Raw genomic sequence first — 23,204 nt, 5'->3', positions numbered from 1 at the left:
AAAAAAACAGAAATGTATTACACATCCAGGTTCTAGTCATTTTAAAAATGTTCTTTTGCTAGATACCAAAATTGCAAGCAAATGCAGGCAAGCATTCAGTTTTAGCCATGCACCAATTAGATTACACCAGGATGGACTAAAGACAATGTTCAAGTGAATCTGACATGGATAAAAAACACATGGTGTCTGTATATACATTTATTTGAAGAAGTAAATAGTTTGCACCATGCGAAACTCCTCAGTGTACACTGTATTTTTCATGTGTCAAACACAAGGCCCATTCATGTGGCAATCACACCTCTCCTGCAGGTGCATTATCCACCTCATCTCTGCCCCTACCTTGTCTCAGCTGCCGATCGCAGAGGAGAAGACAGAACTCCTATAGATCCTGCGCCTCTGTGCAGCTGCAGCACCCCCTCATCTATGCCCCCCTGCTCTAAGCATTCCGCAGGCTCCGGCAGCTTACTTCAGCCCTGCTCTGGTTCTCCTCCAGACCCTACACTTTCTGCTTCCCAGCATCTTTCCCCCCCCCCCCCCCCCACTTTGCAGCAGCAGCACAAGGTAAGGCAGGTGCACTGTAATGTAAGGGAGGGTGGGGGACTCTTGCCTTTTGATGTGAGGGGGATTGGGGTGCTCTGGTCATGTGATTTTAATTATTATGAGAATAATACAATTCTATGCCAGTTGAAAAGGAGGGTTGCATACCACTGATATCATCAACAAGAAACTTTACTGCAGACTGCTCAGAACACCATGGCAGAACCATGTACTGTCTGAACAGTCTCCAATAAAGTATCTTGCGGATGAGACCAGCGGTGCGAGACCCTCCTCTTCAGACGTGCATCAACTGTTACAAGACTGAGTGGGCTCCATGCCGGTCTGCACCTGCCCCTTACAGCTTAAAATGGTTGTAAAGTCAGAAGGTTTTCTATCTAAATGCATTCTATGCATTAAGATAAAAAGCTTTCTGTGCGTAGCAGCCCCCCTCAGCCCCCTAATACTTACCTGAGCCCATCTCTCTCCAGCGATGTCCACAAGTGCCTCGGCCATCCCAGAACTCTCCCTCCTGAATGGCTGGTATTTTGTGACCAAAATATCGGTATCGGCCCTGTTGTGACCAAATATCGGTATCGGCCCTGAAAAAAAAAAAAACATATCGGTCTATCCCTATTGTTAAGGCAGGAGATTTTTTATCCTAATGCACTCTATAAAAAAAAAAAAAAACCTTCTGTGTGCAGCAGCTACCTTCAGCCCTTGCAACCCCTGCCCCCCCCCCCCCCCCGTACTTACCTAAGCCTGTCTTTATTCAGTAATGCTGCAGGAGTGTCTAATCTGCCTGGGACTCCCAGCCTCAGTGGATGAAACAGCAGCGCAGCGCGATTGGCTCCCGCTGCTGTTAATCAAAATCCTTCGACCAATCAGGAGAGAGAGGGGGTGGAGTCGGGTCGCGGCTCCGTATCTGAATGGACACAAGGAGCTGTGACTTGGCTCGGGTGCCCCCAAAGCAAGCTGCTTGCTGTGGGGGCACTGAACAGGAGGGAGGGACCAGGCGTACAGAAGAGGGACTCAAGAGGAGGAGGATCTGGGCTGCTCTGTGCAAAACCAACTGCACAGAGCAGGTAAGTATAGCATGTTTGTTATTTTTTTTTTATTTATTTATTTTTTTAAATGAGACTTTACAATCACTTTAAGGGAATACTAAAAACAGTAATAATAAAATGCAGAGGCGATTATTAAAAATGATAAAGAGTAGAGATAGATACACACACACACACAGTATCTCCCAAAAGTTAGTACACCCCTCATATTTTTGTAAATATTTTATTCTATCTTTTCATGTGACAACACTGAAGAAATGACACTTTTCTACAATGTACAGTAGTGAATGTACAGCTTGTATAACAGTGTAAATGTGCTGTCCCCTCAAAATACCTCAAAACACAGCTATTAATGTCTAAACCGCTGGCAACAAGAGTACACCTCTAAGTGAATATGTCCAAATTGGGCACAATTAGCCATTTTCCCTCCCTGGTGTCATGTGACTCGTTAGTGTTACAAGGTCTCAGGTGGGACTGGGGAGCAGGTGTGTAACAATTTGGTGTTATTGCTCTCACACTGGTCACTGGAAGTTCAACATGGCACCTAATGGCAAAGAACTCTGAGGATCTGAAATTTTTTTTTGTTGCGCTACAAAAAGATGGCCTAGGATATAAGAAGATTGCTAAGACCCTGAAACTGAGCTGCAGCACGGTGGCCAAGACCATACAGCGGTTTAACAGGACAGGTTCCACTCAGAACAGGCCTCGCCATGGTCGAGCAAAGAGGTTGAGTGCACATGCTCAGCGTCATATCCAGAGGTTGCCTTTGGGAAATAGACGTATGAGTGCTGCCAGCAGTGCTGCAGAGGTTGAAGAGGTGGGGGTTCAGCCTGTCAGTGCTCAGACCATACGCCGCACACTGCATCAAATTGGTCTGCATGGCTGTCATCCCAGAAGGAAGTCTGTTCTAAAGATTATGCACAAGAAAACCTGCAAACCCGCAAACAGTTTGCTAAAGACAAGCAGACTAAGGACATGGATTACTGGAACCATGTCCTGTGGTCCGAAGAGACCAAGATAAACTTATTTGGTTTAGATGGTGCGTGTGTGGGGGCAACCAGGTGAGGAGTACAAAGACAAGGGTGTCTTGCCTACAGTCAAGCATGGCAGTGGAAGTCTCATTGTCTGGGGCTACAAAATATTGACACTTTGGGCCCATACTGGACATTTTAACTTAGGGGTGTACTCACTTTTGTTGCCAGCGGTTTAGACATTAATGGCTGTGTGTTGAGTTTATTTTGAGGGGACAGCAAATGTACACTGTTATACAAGCTGTACACTCACTACTTTACATTGTACCAAAGTGTAATTTCTTCAGTGTTGTCACATGAAATTTTTTTTTATGTATATACACACATTTTTCCTTACAGGTACAACCAGACCTTTGATGCCAACCATAATGCTAATGCGGCCCACAATAAAAATAAGTTTGACACACTTGCTGTATTTAACCACTTACAGACCTCCCACCGTAGTTTTACGTCGCTACTTTGACATAAAATACCGGTGTTATGGCAGCGGATAGCTGCCATAACACCAGTATTTTCCTACAGGGCGGGCAGTCCTCCTTCATATAAAAGTAGTTCCAGGGGCGGATTCGCCATGGGATCACTTTTATGGTCAGCGGGAGAGGTGCTCCCCTCCCGCTGCTTTCCGGTCGGTTTTCCCTGCTTACCACAGCCGTCGGGAGCAGGGAAAAAGGATCCGGTCCTTTCAGGCCCTAGGCAGGAAGTAGAGTGAGGGCAAGATGGCCCCCACTCGACTCAATGGTCTTGGAGGACCCGAGCGATGTCATACGTCACTTCCTCCCAACGGCCTTAAAGGGCCCATTTTTTTTCCATGCTGAAATAAAATTCCCTTTTTTTTGCTTTTAAGTGTAGATGTGAGATCTGAGGTCTTTTTGACCCCAGATAAAGAGGACCTGTCCTGCTTATTTCTATTACAAGGGATGTTTACATTCCTTGTAATAGGAATAAAAGTGATCAAACCAATTTTTTCTTCTTTTTTTTTTTTTAAAAAGGGACAGTGTAAAAATAAAGATAAAATAAATAAGAAAAAAAAAAAAACCGCCCGTCCCTCCGAGCTCCCGCACAGAAGGGAACACATACACAAGTATGCGCCCACATATGTGAACTGTCTTCAAACCACACATGTGAGATATCGCCTTGATCGTTAGAGCGAGAGCAATAATTCTAGCCCAGGACCTTCTCTGTAACTCTAAACTGGTAACCTGTAGAAATGTTTAAAGCATTGCCTATGGAGATTTTTAAGTACCAATAATTGACGCCATTCTATGAGCGTGCGCAATTTTTAACCATGACATGTTGGGTATCTATTTACTCGGCGTAACATCATCTTTCACATTATAGAAAAAAATTTGGGCTAACTTTAGTGGTTTCTTATTTTTAATAAAAAATTTTTTATTTTTCTTCCAAAATAATTGCGTTTGTAAGACCGCTGCACAAATACAGGTGTACAAGTAAAAATACAGGTGTACAAGTCTTGCAACAATCTCCATTTATTCTGTAGGATCTCTGCTTAAAAAATAAAATGTAATGTTTGGGGGTTCTAAGTAATTTTTTAGCAAAAAATACTGATTTTTAAACTCGTAAACAATTAGTGTCAGAAATGGGCCTGGTCCTTAAGTTGTTAATCCCTAATTTAACACATAACAATATTGGCTGCTGAAAGGGCATGGCAAAGCTTGGTGACCTAAGCCCGAGGCACTGGACTTCCTTGATAACCAACATTGAGCATATGACACTACCTGCCTGGATTTTACATGTTCTGCCTGTGTGGGTTTCCTCCAGGTACTCCGGTTTCCTCCCACACTCCAAGGACATGCTGGGAGGTTAATTGGCTCCTGTCTAAACTAGCTCTAGTATGTGTGTGTGTATGTATGAATGAGAGTTATAAGCAGTGGTGGGATTCAGCTAGTTCGCACCGGTTCCATAGAACCGGTTACTAACTTTCTGCAAGTTCGCAGAACCGGCTGAATCCCTTAGATGCACAGTACAATTGAATGAGACGTAACGGTCGGGGAGCAGAGCAGGGCGCCCCGACCCGCCCATTCTGTGACAATAGCGAATGAAAATTCGCTATTGTCACACGGATCCTCCTCCTGGCCAATCAGGGAGCGGGTCCTCCTGCTTCCTAATTGGCCGAAAGGCAAACCCGGTGCCATTGGACGAGGAGGCGGGAGGACTAAGGACTCGGAGATGCGGGGAGCCGGGGACTGAAGAGAAGCTGACCGTGAGGTAAGTGCATGGGTCTCGCGGGGGGATCGCTGGCACTTTTCAATCATTGGGGGCAATGCTGTGGCGCTCTGCAATCATTGGGGGCAATGCTGTGGCGCTCTGCAATCATTGGGGGCAATGCTGTGGCGCTCTGCAATCATTGGGGGCAATGCTGTGGCACTCTGCAATCATTGGGGGCAATGCTGTGGCACTCTGCAATCATTGGGGGCAATGCTGTGGCACTCTGCAATCATTGGGGGCAATGCTGTGGCCCTCTGCAATCATTGGGGGCAATGCTGTGGCCCTCTGCATTTATTAAGTGCAATGCTGTGGCACTCTGCAATCATTGGGGGCAATGCTGTGGAACTCTGCAATCATTGGGGGCAATGCAGTGGGCACTCTGCAATCATCGGGGGCAATGCAGTGGGCACTCTGCAATCATCGGGGGCAATGCAGTGGGCACTCTGCAATCATCGGGGGCAATGCAGTGGGCACTCTGCAATTATCATTGGGGGCAATGCTGTGGGCACTCTGCAATTATCATTGGGGGCACAGCTGTGGGCACTCTGCAATTATCATTGGGGGCACAGCTGTGGGCACTCTGCAATTATCATTGGGGGCAATGCTGTGGGCACTCTGCAATCATTGGGGGCAATGCTGTGGGCACTCTGCAATGATCATTGGGGCAATGCTGTGGGCACTCTGCAATGATCATTGGGGCAATGCTGTGGGCACTCTGCAATGATCATTGGGGCAATGCTGTGGGCACTCTGCAATGATCATTGGGGGCAATGCTGTGGGCACTCTGCAATGATCATTGGGGGCAATGCTGTGGGCACTCTGCAATGATCATTGGGGGCAATGCTGTGGGCACTCTGCAATGATCATTGGGGGCAATGCTGTGGGCACTCTGCAATGATCATTGGGGGCAATGCTGTGGGCACTCTGCAATGATCATTGGGGGCAATGCTGTGGGCACTCTGCAATGATCATTGGGGGCAATGCTGTGGGCACTCTGCAATGATCATTGGGGGCAATGCTGTGGGCACTCTGCAATGATCATTGGGGGCAATGCTGTGGTCACTGTGCATTGAAAGGGGGGCACGCTGGTCATTCTGCATTAAAGGGGGGCACGCTGGTCATTCTGCTGGGAAAGTCGGAACTGGTTACTATAATTTTTGAATCCCACCACTGGTTATAAGGGCCTGATGTGAATGTACAATATATTTGTGTAAAGCGCTGTGTATATTGACAGTACTATATAAGCAATTGTAATAAAAAAAAATACCAAAATTATTAAAAGGTGATGTGATTAAGCAATGAAATCTTAATGCATTACATCACCACACACTTGTAGGTGCACTGGATGAGAATCTGATGTGTATTATGCACCTACTAATGTAGTGCTTTGGGTGTATATTTATTTTAACAAGTTACTGGCTATGTTTCTGGATTTTATTTGCATTACTTTTATATTGCAACTATACCATTAGATAAATCGAGATCCCTGGCCTTATGCTGGCCATACACGTATAGATTTATGGACGAAATAATTTGTACAAAAATTCCTTGTATATTGTAAGAAAATCTCACTTGCCTTTAACATTTAATTTTAAAATGAATAGAATTTCTGAACAAAAACCACATACACTGTCTGAAAATTCATTCTATCACAAAAAGTTTTTTATTCTGCTCCTTGAATTTTCCCATCACTGTGGTAAAAAAAAACAACTGTTAACCCTACTAACAATTAGAAAACTGAACGAATGTTCTTAAAAAGAAACCTTTCCAAAAAAAAAAAAAATCTATACATGTATGGTCAGTATTATGGTCACCATACACATTACAATCGGATTATACAAGCTTTGTGTAGACAACTTTAGGTTTACCAAAACGATGTATTATATAAAAGAACCTACCCAATCCATCTATCAATTTGTATTCAGTCAATCGGATTCTTGTACTACATAACTGTTGGTAGATCAGATTGCAAGGTTTAACTTTATGATGAGCTTGGAAAAGTTATTATTATACAAGAGTGTGGAACATTTGAGGACTATTGTTGCACTGACTGAAGAAAAGAGGATTGCACACTGTCACTGATCACCTTATTGATTAGATGAAGTGTGTGCTTTATGAAGCCTCGTGCATGCAGGCGTATGAGACCATGCTCTGAATATGCGTTTTTTTCTGCTAGAACTTGACAGAAAAAAATGGCTCTAATGTCGCGTTGTATGTGTGTGTGTGTACGATCACATGGTGTTGAGCATAAACGTATTCTACTGGCCAGAATATTAATTAATTCTGGTCACTGGAATACATTTATCCTAATACTCACATATTTAACTGCGTTTACACACATACGCTCATAAATTCTGCTCATAAGCTTCTCTCTGAACACAGCTTTGATGTGTTTTTTTATGCCTCTAAAAGCTGCTCTTAAAGTGGTAGTAAACCCCAACAAAAAAGAAAAATAAATGGCCCCCCCTGGTGATTTTAGTCATAATCTGCTAGTATGCACTTCATGCTAGCACATTATGACAGACTTAAACAAAGCTCTAAAGCGGCTCGCTGTTACAGGTCATGTCGCTTCCATCTTCAACTGGTCATCCTTTCAGGTTCTCAGCTGTATGACTGGCCTTTTCGCAATGACGTCACTCCCCGCGTATGTGCGTCCCTTCGGAGTGCATGCGCCGCTGAAGTCACAGGCTGCTGCTAAAGTAAATATCTCCCAAACGGTGCATATTTAGGTGAGATTTACAGTACCTATAGGTAAGCCTTTAATAAAACTTACCTATATGTAAAAATAAACAGTGACTTTACTATTACTTTAAAATACTAATATAAACACCATATGTGCAGGGCCACATAGGCTAACATAATAGGACTGCATTTGGAAGCATAAAAAAAATAATAATATGTTTGCCTGTAAAGGTGGCATTTTTATATGCCTGTGTGCATGAAAATTAATACTTTAAAAGCATTGTACTGTATCTAATAGGTGATCTGTAGCTTTTTGTAACAGTTTTATTTTTTTAAATAAATATTGCATTGAAAGATTGTATCACTGTGTGTTGCCAATTAAGAACTTGACCTAAAGTGTTACTAAACCCACAACAGTAAAATCAGTCTGTATATGCAGTAAAGCATGATTGTTATACGCGCTGTGGAACCTAATGGGGTCACCTCTGCATTGTGTAAAAAGGAAGTTGGATCCTGCCTTCTCTGATCCTCCCCTTCTTCCACTGTTCCCCAATCCATCTGCTGATAAGACAGCCTTTGGAGTCACTCTGCAGATGCTCATTTTGGTGAGTATTGCTAGAGAGTTTGTTTCTCTCTTTGTTTTTCTTGGAAGGGTGCATGTGTTTAGCACAGAGCCAATCAGCACTGCCCAGACAGAAGGCCAGGGGTCCTGCATCCTCATAACCTCAAGAGAAGAATTAAAAAATTCCTCCTACAAACTTTAACCAGACACTGATAGAAGTCATGAGACTGCAGATGGGAAAAGTTTTTTTAGAAGTTTATATTTACTAAAATAATTGGATTTCCATGTTCTGTGTACTGTGGGAGACCAGATATAGTGAATGCAGGGTCCTGGGTTTAGCAACACTAAGAAAACCTGTACCATGAGAAATATTGAGAATGCTATTGCAAACCTATCTGAAAATACCACTTGCCTGGCTGTCATGGTCATTACTTCCTCTCAATACTTTTAAGTCACTAAAGCAGAAAAGTATGCAGATTAGGAGGTTTAACTTGCAGAAGGTAGCTAGGTAATGTGCAGAAGGTGGTCAGCAGTGGCAGCAAACTATGCACCACCTTGGCCCATGTGAACGTAGCCTTTGAGTTCACTAACCGATTAGACACTGACCAGGATCAAGGACACTGTCTAATATCAGAGTACCTAAATGTATATGCCTCCTGCAAATCAGAGACTCATCAGGCAAAGGATAAAAGGTTGAACCCCAAAGCTTCTACCTTCAAGAACAAGCTAGCAATATCGGTTTCCATATTTTTCTTTTTTAAAGCTTGAGAACATTGTGCTGAGAACAATAGACATTCCAAAAATAGATTAGGACAACAATTCCCCTGTCAGTTCTTTCTCCCAATACCAGCAATGACAACAGTCACCGTGACAAAAAGATGCTATTCTATAGGGACGCATTCTTATTGAGGATTACGTTCTCACGTTACCTTCCTGCCCTTTTACACCATTGACTCAGCAGAAAATTAGAACATGAACTGTTTGCCTTTCTATATTTACAGTATATAATCAATGTAATCATTGGAAAAGGTGGAGCCCACTTACCAGTTATAACTTCTGATAAATGTACATTGTATCTCAAAAGGCCATATTTGCCCAGCTGATAGTAAACTGAATAATTGCTTAGTTTCGTGTATCTTTTGGGAATCCAGTTCCAGTAAAACTGCAACCACTGTGGCCCTTATGAAATCAGATTATAGATTACATACAATATATATATGTGTAAGAGAATGACACCTTTATTTTGGCCTTGTGTGAGGATGCAACTAATGTGGAAAAATCAAATCATTGAGGTCCCCTGAAAGCTATAAGAGCTTATCAAGCGATTTAGACCAGTGTTACCTACTTAATTACACACTGCTCAAAAAAAAAAAAAAAGTTAAAGGAACACTTTTTAATCAGAGTATAGCAATAAGTCAATTAAACTTCTGGGATATTGATCTGGTCAGTTAAGTAGCAGAGGAGGTTGTTAATTTCATTAACCCTAAAGCAGCTGAAACTGATTAACAGGGGCAGAAGATGGGCAACAATGAGATTACCTCCAAAACAGGAATGGTTTTACAGGTAGAGGCCGCTGACATTGCTTTCCCCTACTCATCTTTTCTGATTGTTTTTCACTAGTTTTACATTTGGCTAGGGTCAGTGTCATTACTGGTAGCATGAGGCGATAACTGGACTCTATAGTTGTTGTACACGCATTCCAACTCCTCCAGGGTAGCACATCAATGCCATTGCCAGAAGGTTTGCTGTGTCTCCCAGCACAGTCTCAAAGACATGGAGGAGATTCCAGGAGACAGGCAGTTACAGGACAGGGCCAAATAAGGTCCTTAACCCATCAACAGGACCACAATCTGCTCCTTTGTACAAGGAGGGAGGAACAGGATGAGCACTGCCAGAGCCCTACAAAATGACCTCCAGCAGGCCACTGGCATGAATGTCTCTGACCAAACAATCAGAAACAGACTTCATGAGGGTGGCCTGAGAGCCCAACATCCTCCAGTGGGCCCTTTGCTCACTTACTGGCATCGTGGAGGTTGATTGGCATCTGCTATTGAACACCAGGATTGGCAGGTCAGCCACTGGCGCCCTGTGCTTTTCACAGACAAGAGCAGGTTCACCCTGAGCACGTGTGACAGACGTGAAAGGATCTGGAGAAGCCGTGGAGAACGTTATGCTGCCTGTATTGTTCAGCATGACCAGTTTGGTGGTGGGTCAGTGATGGTCTGGGGAAGAATATCCATGGGAGGGACACACAGACCTCCACAGGCTAGACAATGGCACCCTATATAGTAAACACACAAATGCATGGGGCGACTTCTGCTTTTGACTAAACACGTTAGGCGGAGCTAGGTCACGTGACGTCGCCACGTTGGTTAGTCGACCATACTGTTGGATGGAAATATCAGCTATCATATGAGAATTACATGTAGTTTTTATGCTTCTGTTTGTGAGTATTTTGGCTCTTACCAATAAATAATTACTTATGGGTAATATTGCGCAGTGAGCTACTTTTCGGCTTATCCTTACATATATCTATCATGAGAGTTTATGTATGGTGGTATATGCCGTTTTATTGAAGATCCTTGATGCCACAGCAGTGGAGAGTTGGAGTGAGATATGCCTAAGCTTTATTGACTACTCTTGCACAAGTAGTCCATCTTTTGGGGGTAAGGGTCAGTGTGAACTCTTTCTCCGGTGGTGGATTCTGCACAAAACTTCTCCTTCATGCATTTTTGCACATTTATGGACTCTTTTCTGAAACATTGCTTTTAATTTGCATATTGGACTTTTTAAAGAGGTCTTAAGCGCTGCATTTGTGTGTAAATATTTTAATGTTCCTTGACCAGGATTATAGTGTCAGCAGTTTTGACTATATTATTATTTATTTTAGCGTGGGTAATTTCTTGGTTTTTAGTAATGGCACCCTAACTGCCATTAGGTATTGGGATGAAAAATGTGGACCCTTTGTCAGACCCTACACTGGTGCAGTGGGTCCTGGGTTCCTCCTGGTGCACAACAATGCCCGGCCTCATGTGGTGAGAGTATGCAGCCAGTTCCTGGAGGATGAAGGAATTGAAACCATTGAATGGATCCCACGCTGCTCGCCTGACCTAAATCCAATAGAACACCAATAGACGCCACCAGGCTGCACTTCAGACTGTTCAGGAGCTCAGTAAGTGGCCGGTTCACACTGAAGCGGCACGACTTCGGGGGCGACCTGTGAAGTCGCGTGCACCGCGACTTCGGCGCGACTTTGACGGACTTCATAAAATGAATGTCTATACAAGTCGCTCCGAGGTCGCCCCGAAGTAGTACAAGACCCTTTTTCTGAGTCGGAGCGACTTGTGTCGCTCCTATTAGAACCGTTCCTGTACTACACTATGGGACGCGACGATGCGTGACCTGTCAGGCTGACCAAGTCGCCTGACAAGTCGTACTAGTGTGAATGGAGACTTATGGGGTGTTCCAGATCTGGGAAGAAATACAAACCTGTGGGGGCCATACAAAACTGAGTACCATTTTGAGTTGCTGCAATTAAATTTTAGCAAAATGGACTAACCTTCTGCATCATTTTTTCACTTTGACTTTTGGGGTGTCTGAATTCAGCCCTCTGTAGGTTGATCATTTCCATTAAACGATGTTGCATCCTTTCGTTCCGAACACATTACCCAGTCCATATCAGTATAGATATCCATCATGATATTTTTCCCCATTGAGATCTTTTGTGTTTTCAAAGTGTTCCTTTGGTGTTTTTTTTTTTTTTTAACAGTGTACATGACAGAAGCTTTACCACTACAATTTGACAGGCACTTCAAAACATTTTTTAAATATCTAACTGCACTGAGAAAGTGAATCAACTCCATATTCATTGTTTATTTGAAGAAGTCGATAACGGAAGAAATTCCATGTAGAGGTGGGTCTAGGCAAAACCATTAGGTTTCACCAACCTCTAGATCTGTGGAGATTAATCATTAAACATCATCTCAATCGAATACAACGTGAATTGATTGTTTAGGTTTTCCTCCTATCAAAGATAAGAGTTTGTACAACTAGATGGTAGTGTGCATTGTCACCTCTAGGCTCTGTTCACAACTAAGAGGCGCAATAGAGCGTATGCGCAATTTTGTGCTTTTCTGCAAAATAAATAAATGGGCTGCCATATGTTTGGAAAAAGCACTAAAGAAGTGCATGACTCTTTAAAAAATAAATTACTCCACACCAAAATGCAAGATGCGTTAGCAAGAAGCGTGGGGGCGCCAGAAAGGTGACGCTTAATGCATTTACTAAAATTGGTGCACTCAGATTCAGGTGCAGCTGTCCTTGGTAGCCAAACAGATTCTAACTTCAGCTTGTTCAATTAACCACTTGCCTACTGGGCACTTTTACCCCCTTCCTGCACAGGCATATTTTTAGCTTTCAGTGCGGTCACACTTTGAATTATGATTATGTGGTCCTGATACACTGTACTGTAAAAAAAGAAAAAAAAAATTTTTTTTAAATAAAACCCAAACAATTGATTTTCATAGTTTGTTTTAAAATTTTGCAAACAGGTAATTTTTCTGCTTCACTGATGTGCGCTGATGAAGCTGCACTGATGAGCACAGACGGGCACTGATAGGCTGCACTGGCAGAAACTGATTGGTGGCACTGGTGAGGCTGCACTGATGAGCACTGATGAGCACAGACAGGCACTGATAGGCTGCACTGGCAGGAACTGATAGGGGGCACTGATAGGGCTGCACTGATGGGCACAGACGGGCACCAATAGGCTACACTGGCAGGAACTGATAGGTGGCACATATGGGGAGGCACTGATGGGCTGCACTGATGAGGTGGCACTGGCAGGAACTGATAAGTGGCACTGATAGGCGGCACATATGGGGAGGCACTGATGAGGCTGCACTGGTGGGCACTGTTGGGTTTGCGCTGATAATCAGTGCCCTAATTTTTAGTGTAGATGTCCCTTTCACACAAGCCAGTTATCGGCTCTCCTCTCCTCATGAGTCTGAGGAAAGAAATTCAGAACCCCGGCTTGTGTTTACATCATGATCAGCTGTCATTGAACGTGGTAAAGGGCTGCTGTGATTGGCCCTTTACACCGGTCTGTGATCAGCTGTGTCCCAAGGACACAGCGATCATACAGCACGCTGCCCGCGTGCCGTGGGGGGCGCAATCATGGGAAGATGCCATATCACACCCTCCCAGAACTGGATGACCGCACTGTAACTGTCACTCAGCTATAGCGCAGTCGGCAAGTGGTTAAGCTTGGCTTCTATGCAGAGTTGCACCTGATTTGGCACTTTCCAGTCTTAGTAAATAACTCCCTGAGTGTCTGCAAAAGTGCTGCCAGAAAACGTGTGATTTTGCGCATGTTGCCACAACACAGGAGGGAGGCACCTTTGCCTTAGGCGTTATAGGAATAGACTTGCAGCATCTCTAGATCAGCATAGCAGCCAGCAATAGATAGGTCTACACTACTCACCACCAGTCCTGGGACTGCAGAGTGTCCTGTCTGGCTGTATGGAGAGCAACTCTTGTCAGCCAACCACCTCACACAGCACTGAGCTCCGGGTCTTTCTCCTCACACAGCACTGAGCTCCGGTGTTCTAAAATTTTCTCGGACCCGTGAAAAAATCGGACCTCGTCACTTCCGGTGATAGGAGTCTCAAGTGCGCATGCGCATAAGACATTATCTTGGTTTGGTAAACTTATAACACATAGCGGGCAGCTGAATGAGAGGAGGCGGGGCTGAGGTGGGACGGAAGACACCGCCGCGTCATCTGCAGAGCTGAATAGAGGAGGCGGGACGGAGGTGCGGCCGTGTAATAAATGCAGGGGAGATGTAGCGACTCCTTGTTTTATTATCTTTAGCAATTATCGTATTATTTATCCTTAGGATTTCATTACATTTACTATTTATATAATACAAAATAAGAAATACTAAATGTAATGAAATCCTAAGGATAAATAATATGATAATTACTAAAGATAATAAAACAAGGAGTCGCTAAAGTCCTGCATATATTACACGGCCGCACCTCCGTCCCGCCTCCTCCACCAGCTCTGCATATGTGTCCTCCGTCCTCCGTCGCACCTCAGCCCCGCCTCCTCTCAATCAGCTGTCCGATCTCTATTATAATTTTGCCAAACCTCGAAAAAATGTCTTCTGCGCATGCGCACGGACGACTCCCATCCGCTGTTTTGTGATGCTCTATCACCGGAAGTGACGAGGTCCGATTTTTTCACGGGTCCGACAAAATTTTACAACACCGGGTCTTTCTCCTCACACAGCACTGAGCTCCAGGTTCTCCACACACAGCACTGAGCTCCAGGTTCTGCTCATACAGCACTGAGCTCCGGGTCTTTCTCCTCACACAGCACTGAGCTCCAGGTTCTGCTCATACAGCATTGAGCTCCAAGTCTTCCTCCTCACACAGCACTGAGCTCCAAGTCTTTCTCCTCACACAGCACTGAGGTGAGCTCCTGTCTTCTTCAGCTGACATGGGAGGGGCTCTGCCGGTGTGCACACTCATGATGAAAATGTTCTCCACACTATCCAATCACTGGCCAGAACTAGTGTGTTACCGGGCAACCCGCCCCGCCCTCCTGCTGCCTCACACACCGGGAAGTTGTGTTGTCAGGCTAGTCCTGAGTGGAGAGTGATATAACACGGCAGGGTGATTCCCTCATCACACACACACTCACATACCTGGTGTAACTAGAGACATGTACATTAGAAGGAGTAGAAGGGTGTGACAGGAACCATGTTGGATTATATAACACAGACAATTGCTAATCTTTCCACATCCAGGAGCCATGTGACAATGACTCCTCCCTCCCTACAGCTGATGAGACACCAGTTGGTCCTCTCACACCGAGCTCATCGGATGAATACTGATTGGGGTTACATCAGTTTTCTCTTCAGTTCTGTTCAGCATACATCTTTTTTTTTGGTTGTTGTTGTTGAAGAAGCGAATCAGGTGACAGAAGTGTAAACAAAAATATGTTTTTTGCCTAAGTGGCAGTTCACAGCAGGATGTGATAAATCCGTGTTCCCTGCGCATTACTCACACCGCCTTCAAGTCCTGCTGCACTTGTGATTTGCAGGGGGTGTCACCTAAAGACACCCCTAAATCTTACCTCCCAACTTTTGAACTTGAGAATGAGGGAGGAAGCAAGCTGCAGAACATGTAGGGCAATAATGTGGATGTGGTTTAGGGGCGTGGGTAAACAAAACCCGGACTTCCTTCTACCTATAAAATAAGCTTTGCTGGCTTTGTCTGAGCCTAACTCAAAGCGGAGTTCCACCTAAAAAAAAAAAAATTACATAAAAATACCCCTGGGACAGTCAGGGCTAGTGCATTCCACAATGGCTAGCCTCTGATCTGTCCCGGGTTGCACTTACCTTTTAGAAGAAATACTTACCTTGAAAATGTATTCTCCAGCGCTGCCATCTCAGGTGTGGGCAGCTGAAGCCAGCGCGATCCTCTTCTGCGTCCTCTTCCGTCTTCTTCAGTCCCACAATGCACTGCACTGACCCCACCGTCACTTCCGGGGCTGCAGCGCCCTCCCTCCACAGCTTCTGGGCATGCCCAGAAGCTGTTTAGCAAGATATGACGGCGCCTGCACCGGAACTGACGTCGGGGACGGTGCAGGCGCATTGATTCCTGGGAGCGATGACGTTCAGCTCCCAGGAATAATTGCAAGCCAGGAAGTGACGACGGGCCGTGGCCGCAGAGGGAGGAAGAGGAAGTAGGGTGAGTATATTTTCTTCTAAAACAAGGTAAGTAAAAAAAAAAAAAAAATTGCGATTATACATTTGTTTTTCAGGTGACCCGGAGCAAGAAGATGGACCGAAGTTCAATTTTAGGGTGGAACTCCACTTTAACCACTTGCCAACCAGCCTCCATACTTATACCGCGGCAGGTAGGCTCTGTCCCACGAAACAACCTACCTGTACCTAGTGGGGGCACGCGTGTATGCCATCAGAGGCGCACGCACACACTGATTGGCTACAGGGGGAGCCAATCAGCGGGCCCAGTGGCCCCAATGTCCGCCAGGCACCCGCAATCGCTCCCCGTGGAGACAGAGCGGTGATCTGCCGTTACCGCTGTTCTGTCAGTAACGAACACAGGGATCCTGTGTTCCTCTTATTTAGGAGCACAGGTCTCTATGTTCATCCAGAAAGCCCATCCCCCACACAGTTAGAAAGCACCCCCTAGGGACACATTTAACCCTTTGATTGCCCCTGGTGTTAATCCTTTTCCTGCCAGTGTCATTAGTACAGTAACAGGGCAGAATTGTAGCACTGATTACTGTAGTAATGTCACTGATCCCCCCAAAAGTGTCAAAAATGTCAGTTAGGTGTCTGATCTGTCCACCGCAGTGTCGCAGTCCCACTAAACAACGCTAATCGCCGCTGTTACTAGTAAAAATAAATAAATAAAAATGACATAAATCTTTCCCCTAGTTTGTAGATGCGATAACTTTTGCGCAAACCAATTAATAGACTCTTATTGGGATTTTTTTTTACTACAAATTGGCCTAAAATGATGAAAAAAAATAGATTTTTTTTGGGAATGTTTTATATTAGAAAGTAAAAAAAATATAGATTTTTTTCAGAATTGTCGCTCTTTTTTTGCTTATAGCGCAAAAAAAAAAAAAAATCACAGAGGTGATCAAATATCACCAAAAGAAAGCTTTATTTGTGGGGAAAAAAAGGACATCAATTTTATTTGGGTACAGCGTCGCACAAGCACGTAATTGTCAGTTAAAGTAACGCAGTGCCGTATCGCAAAAAATGGCCTGGTCATTAAGGGGTAAAACCTTCCGGTCCAGAAGTGGTTAAGAACAACTTCATTAAAATAGTCCGGGACTGCATAGCAACCAGCAGCTGTTAAGACAATGAACACGTTGGTGAGAAGTATTTATTGTACAGAATTGTGTACATAGTGCAAAAGTGTGTAAGGCAGAGCACAGGGGTTGGGGGTATGCAATGCACTGTGAGTGTCAGGTTTAGGATACATAACGAAGGGACCAGGATGTGTAATGTAATGTGTTGAAGGATCAGGAGTATGTAACGCACAGAGGGTTGTAGTCAGTGCTGGGTTTAGGAGTATATGACACACAGAGAGCAGGGTCCAGGAGTACAGAATGCAGGGAACAGAAGTGTGTAATACATAGTAAAAGTCAGCACTGCAGTAACGCACAGTGTAGGGGTAAAGAAATTCCCCCTCGCAAGCAATACTTTTCCTCACTTTAACCGTTCATCAAAAAATCCCCAGTCCCTCCCCTCCAAAAAACAAAGCACTAATTTGCACGCTAATGTCCCCCCCCCCCCCCCACCGTACACCTCTCACAAATGCCCCCCAGCTTTCTCACCTCCAACAAATGCCACCCCAGCTTTTACAAGTCCCCCCTCCCATTTTCTCACAAATGCCCCCCCAGCTCTCACCACTTACAAATTACCCCCCCCCCCCAGCTCTTACAAATGCCACCCAGCTCTCACAAATGCCCCCAACTCTCTCACCGCTCACAAATGCCCCCCAGCTGTTTCACCTCTTACAAATTCCCCCCAGCCTTCACAAATGCCCACCCTCCTATCTCTCACAAATGCCCACCCAGCTCTCACCTCTTAAAAATGCCCTCCAACTTTCTCACCTCTTACAAATGCCCCCACCAGCTCTCTCACAAATGTCCCCCAGCTCTTTCACCTCACACAAATGACCCCCGGCTCTCTCACCTCTCACAAATGCCCCCGGCTCTCTCACCTCTCACAAATGCCCCCCGGCTCTCTCACCTCTCACAAATGCCCCCCAGCTCTCTCACCTCTTACAAATGCCCCCAGCTCTATCACCCCTTACAAATGCCCCCCAGCTCTCACAAGTGCCCTCAAGCTCTCTCACCCCTTACAAATGCCCCCCAGTTCTCTCACCTCTTACAAATGTCCCCTCTCGGCTCTCACCTCTCACAAATACCCCCAACTCCCTCACCTCTCACAAATGCCCCCCAACTCTCTCACTAATGCCCCCCAGCTTTCTCACAATTGCCACCCCAGCTCTCTCACTAATACCACCCCCCAGCTCTTTGACTAATGGCCCACCAGTTCTCTCACCAATGCTGCCCCCCCCCAGCTCTCTCACTAATGCCCTCCAGCTCTCTTACTAATGCTGGACCCCTCCCCCAAGCTCTCTCACTAATGCCAGACCCCCCAGCCCTCTCACTAAAGCCAGACTCCCCTAGCTCTCTTACTTATGCCAGACCCCCCCAGCTCGGTCACTAATGCTGGACCCCCCCAGCTCTCTCACTCATGCCGCCCCCCCAGCTCTCTCACTATCTCACTAATGTCAGACCCCCAGCTCGCTCACTAATGCTGGACCCCCCAGCTCTCTCTCACTAATGCTGCCCCCCCAGCTCTCTCATTAATGTCGGACCCCCCCCCCAGCTCTTTAATGCCAGATCCCCCGTCTCTCTCACTTATTCACTAATGCCGGATCCCCCCCCCCCCCCCAGCTCTCTCACCTCTTAGGAAAAAAAGTATGCACCCAATACCAGGCTGTTTGGTATTACTGTGCTTTTTTTTTTTTCTTCAGCACAGTGCCACCGACAGACCTTTGACTGTCAGAACTGTAGCGGGGAGTTTAACAACACTTAACTCGGCTCCATGCTACAGCCTGACAGGCGGGGAAAGAAGCCGCCTCAATATCCAAATCTGAAGAAAAACAATGCGGGAGGTTGTAGCGCCAGGACCGGGAGCACCCACCAGAAAATGTGGGGCAAATGCCCTGGGTGCCTGGCACTCGCACACAGAAGCTGTCACACAGAAGCCTGTACCTCTGTTTGACAAGCTGAAATATGCAGGGCTGAAGGATTCCTTACCAGAGGAGCTGCTGATAGGCACAAAGCGGGAGCAGAAGGCGGAGGGTGGAGCTGGGAGGTGGCCTGAAAATTGTGTCATTGGATGCTAGGACGCCGGCGGTTCTAGCAACTAATGTCTGCATTGAGGAGGGGCAGGAATTTCCGGCACTGGGCTTCGGGACTCCAGCCCAGATCCGTGGGACCCCGGGACTTACTTCAAATCGTGGGACGGTCATGCATAATCCGGGACGGTTGGGAGGTATGCCCAAACACAGGTCGCAAAAACGCTGTGCATCTGCCTGCACCGGATCGCATGATACAGAAGTATGTGAAGTAGTGCATGCATTACGTTTTCTGCAATTGAGCGCGATTTCAGCCCATTCAAGTGAATAGGCTAAAATTGCACTGTACCCAGATCGTATGATCCTGTGAGATTTATGGCATGAACCGACCCTCAAAACTTTCATCAGCAGAGGACATCCATTTACATCTGTTCAGATTTGTCTAGACGGAAAAGGATACAGCCTTGTTACAAAAACAGACATGGACGCACACAGATGAAAATGGTTATCGTCTATTTACATCTTCCGTGCCGGTTCACACTAGTGCGGCTGTGGCGATCGCATGTAATGCGTGCGTGCCTCCAGTGACCACCAGTATACATGTACCCCAATGCAGAGCTATGCGTGCGTGCCTCCAGTGACCACCAGTATACATGTACCCCAATGCAGAGCTATGCATGCGTGCCTCCAGTGCAGCCAGTATACATGTACCCCAATGCAGAGCTATGCGTGCGTGCCTCCAGTGACCACCAGTATACATGTACCCCAATGCAGAGCTATGCGTGCGTGCCTCCGCACGCATAGCTCTGCATTGGGGTACATGTATACTGGTGGTCACTGGAGGCACGCACGCATAGCTCTGCATTGGGGTACATGTATACTGGTGGTCACTGGAGGCACGCACGCATAGCTCTGCATTGGGGTACATGTATACTGGTGGTCACTGGAGGCACGCACGCATAGCTCTGCATTGGGAGACATGTATACTGGCTGCACTGGAGGCACGCACGCATAGCTCTGCATTGGGGGACATGTATACTGGCTGCACTTGAGGCACGCACGCATAGCTCTGCATTGGGGACATGTATACTGGCTGCACTGGAGGCACGCACGCATAGCTCTGCATTGGGGGGACATGTATACTGGCTGCACTGGAGGCACGCACGCATAGCTCTGCATTGGGGGACATGTATACTGGCTGCACTGGAGGCACGCACGCATAGCTCTGCATTGGGAGACATGTATACTGGCTGCACTGGAGGCACGCACGCATAGCTCTGCATTGGGGGACATGTATACTGGCTGCACTGGAGGCACGCACGCATAGCTCTGCATTGGGGTACATGTATACTGGCTGCACTGGAGGCACGCACGCATAGCTCTGCATTGGGGTACATGTATACTGGTGGTCACTGGAGGCACGCACGCATAGCTCTGCATTGGGGTACATGTATACTGGCTGCACTGAAGGCATGCACGCATAGCTCTGCATTGGGGGGCATGTATACTGGCTGCACTGGAGGCACGCACGCATAGCTCTGCATTGGGGGACATGTATACTGGTGGTCACTGGAGGCACGCACACATAGCTCTGCATTGGGGGACATGTATACTGGTGGTCACTGGCTGCACTGGAGGCACGCATGCATAGCTCTGCATTGGGGACATGTACACTGGTGTTAACTGCATTGGAGGCACGCACGCATAGCTCTGCATTGGGGACATATACACTGGTGGTCACTGCATTGGAGGCACGCACGCATAGCTCTGCATTGGGGACATGTATACTGGTCACTGCATTGGGGACATGTATGCTGGTCACTACATTGAAAGGGGGCATTTATACTGGTCACTATATTGAAGGGGGCATGTACTGTGGGATTTGTGCTAGGGGCCTGTACTGTGGGGTTTATGCTAGAGGGCCTGTACTGTGGGGTTTATGCTAGAGGGCCTGTACTGTGGGGTTTATGCTACAGGGCCTGTACTGTGGGGTTTATGCTAGAGGGCCTGTACTGTGGGGTTTATGCTAGAGGGCCTGTACTGTGGGGTTTGTGCTTGAGTTGTTTGTGCTTGAGGGGTTTTTACTGTGGGGTTTGTGCCACTCTCAGTCCATGTATCCCATAATAGGATGTCTCTCACAGTATATCCCATAATAGGGCCCCTGTTCCCTATTATGAGATATACTAGCACTGATGGACCCCTTAATATGTGATATATTGGGAGAATTGGTTCACGCAAGCAAAATACAGGGGACAAAATGGGTGGGGTCTATAAGGGGTGGGGCTTCTGAGAAATGGGAGGGGTAAAAATGGAAGGGCGGGGTCTTGCGCCCCCCCATCTTAAAACTTCACCAGCCGCCACTGCCTTACTTACTGCCTGCAGGTTATACTGGGACTGTACTCATGTGCACCAGGACAATTGGGCCTCATCGCTAGCACACTGAAGAGACAGGACTAAGGTCTGCCTTCCCTATAGCTGCTCCAAAGAGACCTTTGCCTATTGCCTACACTAAGAGGTACTTAGGGGACATTGCGCCATATCCAAGCAATTCCCCTATAATGTACTCTATATCAGTTATAGTATTCCTATGCACACTGCAGTTATCAATTCTATGTACTGTTTATTGCTGACTTTGCTGGTCAGTGTGTTAATTTCAGTCTAGTGGTACAGAACTGTATTCTAAGAAACGTTGGCATAGTGACCATACTGTCTGGTGGACAGTGTCTGAATCTACCCTTTTATCTGTGCATTTCAATTTATGCCATCAATTACTGTAACCCATACCAATACATTGAGTTAATTTACCACTAAACAATCTTGTGTCTATTCCCTTGTACTAATTCACAGTATGCTTGTGTTCTTATAAGTGCTTGGAGCAGTTTGCATTTAACCAGATTAGCCATATTGGCTGAGGTTATTCATAGAGTCAAGGCAAGAACAGAGAACCCAATCAACCAAGCGGCTTATGCAGGGGTAGTGCTACAAATTCAAAGTCAGAACTCCTGATTTGCATACATGTTATAAGTCAATGACTAAGACAGTGTTGTAGCTAAAGGGCCAACATTGCAACCAGACGATAAGCATTTTCAGGAGGAGAGGTCAATATGACAGGTTTCTTTATTCGGGTATGATAAGATAGCATGCAAAAATATCAGCTCTATATATTATGGTATCATACCAGATGCCCAGTGCTAGAGAAAATCATACTACCGTGAATAAAGTTCTGAAACCCACAGCAATGAAAAGTGGAATCTACAACATACAGTATCTCACACAAGTGAGTACACTCCTCACATTTTTGTAAATATTTTATTATATCTTTTCATGTGAAAACACTGAAGAAATTACACTTTTCCAAAATGTAAACTAGTGAGTGCACAGCTTGTATAACAGTGTGTATTTGCTGTCCCCTCAAAATAACTCAACACACAGCCATTAATGGCTGGCAAAAGTGAGTGTACTCTTAAGTGGAAATGTCCAAATTGGGCCCAAATTGCCAATATTTTGTGTGGCCACCATTATTTTCCAGCACTGCCTTGACCCTCTTGGGCATGGGGTTCACCAGAGCTTCACAGGTTGCCACTGGAGTCCTCTTACACTCCTCCATGACGACATCATGGAGCTGCTGGATGTTAGGGACCTTGCGCTCCTCCACCTTCCGTTTGAGGATGCCTCACAGATGCTCAATAGGGTTTAGGTCTGGAGACATGCTTGGCCAGTCCATCACCTTTACCTTTAGCTTCTTTAGCAAGGCAGTGGTTGTCTTGAAGGTGTGTTTGCAGTCGTTACCATGTTGGAATACTGGCCTGCAGCCCAGTCTCCGAAGGAAGGGGATCATGCTCTGCTTTAGTATGTCATAGAACATGTTGGCATTCATGATTCCCACAATGAACTGTAGCTCCCCAGTGCTGGCAGCACTCATGCAGCCCAGACCATGAAAGTTCCACCACTATGCTTCACTGTAGGCAAGACACACTTTTCTTTGTACTTCTCATCTGGTTGCTGCCACACACAATTGACACCATCTGAACAAAATACATTTATCTTGTTCTCATCAGACCACAGGACATGGTTGCAGTAATCCATGTCCTTAGTCTGCTTATAGTATAGAAAAATAAGCCGCGCTGCGTGATATGGGTAAACAAAATAAATGTCCAAACAAAATCAATGTCCCAAATATCAACTT

General features: G+C 45.8%; 1 protein-coding gene across 1 annotated transcript in view; it reads right to left on the bottom strand.

Moving 5' to 3' along the window:
- The window catches only part of LOC309546498 (apoptosis-inducing factor 3-like), a gene marked incomplete at its 3' end in the record, with an annotated part of 218,559 nt that extends 204,924 nt beyond the window's left edge, over positions 1-13,635 (bottom strand). Inside the window, exon 1 of the mRNA XM_082246237.1 lies at positions 13,582-13,635. The remainder of the gene's footprint in view (positions 1-13,581) is intronic.
- Positions 13,636-23,204: the final 9,569 nt, after the last annotated feature.

The sequence above is a fragment of the Pelophylax lessonae genome, assembly GCF_965119305.1.
Source record: "Pelophylax lessonae genome assembly, chromosome: 2".
Classification (NCBI taxonomy): Eukaryota; Metazoa; Chordata; class Amphibia; order Anura; family Ranidae; genus Pelophylax; species Pelophylax lessonae.
Note: the sequence above shows the minus strand (reverse complement) of the source record. Positions and strands in the feature narration are given on the sequence as shown.